Source organism: Apium graveolens, chromosome 3 (genome assembly GCF_009905375.1).
Source record: "Apium graveolens cultivar Ventura chromosome 3, ASM990537v1, whole genome shotgun sequence".
NCBI lineage: Eukaryota > Viridiplantae > Streptophyta > Magnoliopsida > Apiales > Apiaceae > Apium > Apium graveolens.
In genome coordinates, this window is record NC_133649.1 from 186729040 (window position 1) to 186731628 (window position 2589).

The following is a 2589-nucleotide window of genomic DNA, read 5'->3' on the forward strand; positions in this document are numbered from 1 at the left end:
TATGGGAAAGTCAAAGAAGTTTGTCGTGCAATGACCTTTCAGCCAACACTAATGGAAAAGATAAAGAAGTGTCAAGAGGAAGTAATGGAAAAAGAGAAAAATCAGTTATCTGGAGAAGAGATTAATACTAAAAGGGATGAGCAAGGAATACTAAGGTTTTCATCCAGAATATGGATTCCTCATGTACCTGAATTAAAGAATAAGATCCTCCGTGAAGCCCACCATTCGAAATTTTCAATCCACCCGGGAAGCACCAAGATGTATCAAGACTTAAAGAAGAACTTTTGGTGGCCAAATATGAAGCGAGACGTGGCAGAATGGGTTGCGAAGTGTTATACTTGTCAGAAAGTAAAGGCAGAACATCAACGACCAAGCGGAATAATTCAGCCCCTGAAGATTCCAGAATGGAAATGGGAAAATATCGCTATGGACTTTATAGTAGGACTACCATGAACAAAATCCGGACATGACGCAATATGGGTTATAATTGATCGTCTTACGAAGTTGGCGCATTTCCTTCCAATAAATGAGAAGTCGTCACTGGACAAGTTGGTTCATCTGTATGTGCACGAAATCGTATTAAGGCATGGAGTACCCGTATCAATAGTTTCAGACAGAGATCCCCGATTTAACTCGAGATTCTGGAAGCAATTCCAGGAATGTCTTGGCACGAAGTTGAATATGAGCACGGCGTATCACCCGCAGACTGATGGTCAGAGCGAAAGGATGATTCAAACAATCGAAGACATGTTGCGCAGTTGTGCAATCGATTTTGCAGGAAGTTGGGACGACCACCTGCCATTGATTGAATTCTCATATAACAACAGCTATCATTCCAGTATCGGCATGCCACCATATGAAGCTTTGTACGGGCGAAAATGTAGATCACCAACAAGTTGGGATGAAGTAGGAGAAGGAAGAATTCTCGGCTCAGAATTGGTACAACAGTTGCATGACTCAGTCAAGTTAATTCAGAAAAGGTTGCTTGCTGCTAAAGATAGACAGAGGAAGTATGCGGATCCAGCGCGTAAGGATGTTCAATTCCAAATTGGCGAAGCTGTGTTGCTAAAGGTGTCACCTAGGAAAGGGTTGATGAGATATGGCAAGAAAGGAAAGTTAGCACCTAGATACATAGGTCCTTTTGAGATTTTGAGTCAAGTAGGAAAGGTGGCCTACGAGTTGGCCTTACCACCTCAGTATCGGCATGTGCATAATGTGTTCCATGTGTCGTTACTTAAGAAATATAATCCTGACACTAGCCATGTGATAGAATATGAACCCGTAGAAATTCAGGCAGACCTGTCATTTGTGGAGCAATCGGTTAAAATACTCGACTGGCAAGTAAAGAGTCTTAGAAATAAGTCAGTAAAGTTAGTAAAAGTACTTTGGAGGAACCCTAAGGTCGAAGAGTCGACTTGGGAGTTAGAGTCTGATATGCGTTCCCGGTATCCTCATCTGTTCTCTTAGATTCTGGGGAAAGAATCCCTTAAGGGGGAGAGGATGTTACGACCGGCATTTTATGTAATATTATTTGTGAATTTAGTATAATATTAAGTCAAATGAAAATATATTCAATGATTGTACGTTTGTGTGAGTGAAAATTTCTGCATTATAAATTTGCTTTGGGTAGTATATGATTTTTCAAAGCAAGAGTTTATTTAATTTCTTTATTTTTGATTTATAAGGAATATTCTAAGCTTTGGAAAAATCTTCTTTTAAAAGGCATTTTATTCACAAATTTTGAAAATGATTTTATATAGTCTCTAAAAATATAAGTTAATTTATGGTATAAATTTTATAATTTTTGAACTTGTATTTTATTTTATAAAAATAAATCATTATAAATTTTAGTTGTCATATTTATCAAATTACATGAATAACCTTGCACGCAAACTCTCTTCTATTTAATCAAAGGGCAAAGAAGACATTCTCAACCCCACTAACTCACATTTTGCTAACCAATTTACCCCTTTACCCTTGCATGCAAATCTACCTAACTATATTGGAGGGTTACTCTTGTAAAATCTCAAACCCACTCATATTATAGTCAAATCAATGCATAAAAACAAGTCCAAGAAGTGATCATCACCTCACTTCACCCCACCACTTCACTCTCTTCTCCCTCCCTCCTCCCTCACCTCTCGGTTTTTCCCCTCCCCTCTCGGCAACCACCAAAACCGAGCCCCATCCCCTTCTTTCTTCAACTCTCACTCAAACAATTATCTTATATCCAAGTAATTTTACTCCCTATATGTTATTCTTATATATATTTCAAAAGTTTAGAGTGAAAAACCTATGTTTTGACCTTGCATGGTGATGTTTTTGTTAAACTCAAAGTGAACCTCCTTGATTCTTGTGAATCTAAGGCTTTCACCATGAGATATAGTATCATAGGGTCAAGAATGGCTAGACATAAGAGTGTTACACTTATGAAATGTTGTTCTTACCCTAATCCATTCGGCCATGACTTGATAGGAGCCGAATGGATGGTGTTTTGTTGCCTTGTTACATTTTTGTGTATTTTGTGATGATAACGTGAATTTTATAGTAAAAGCTTGATAAAACCCTTTTGCATGCTAGTTGATCATT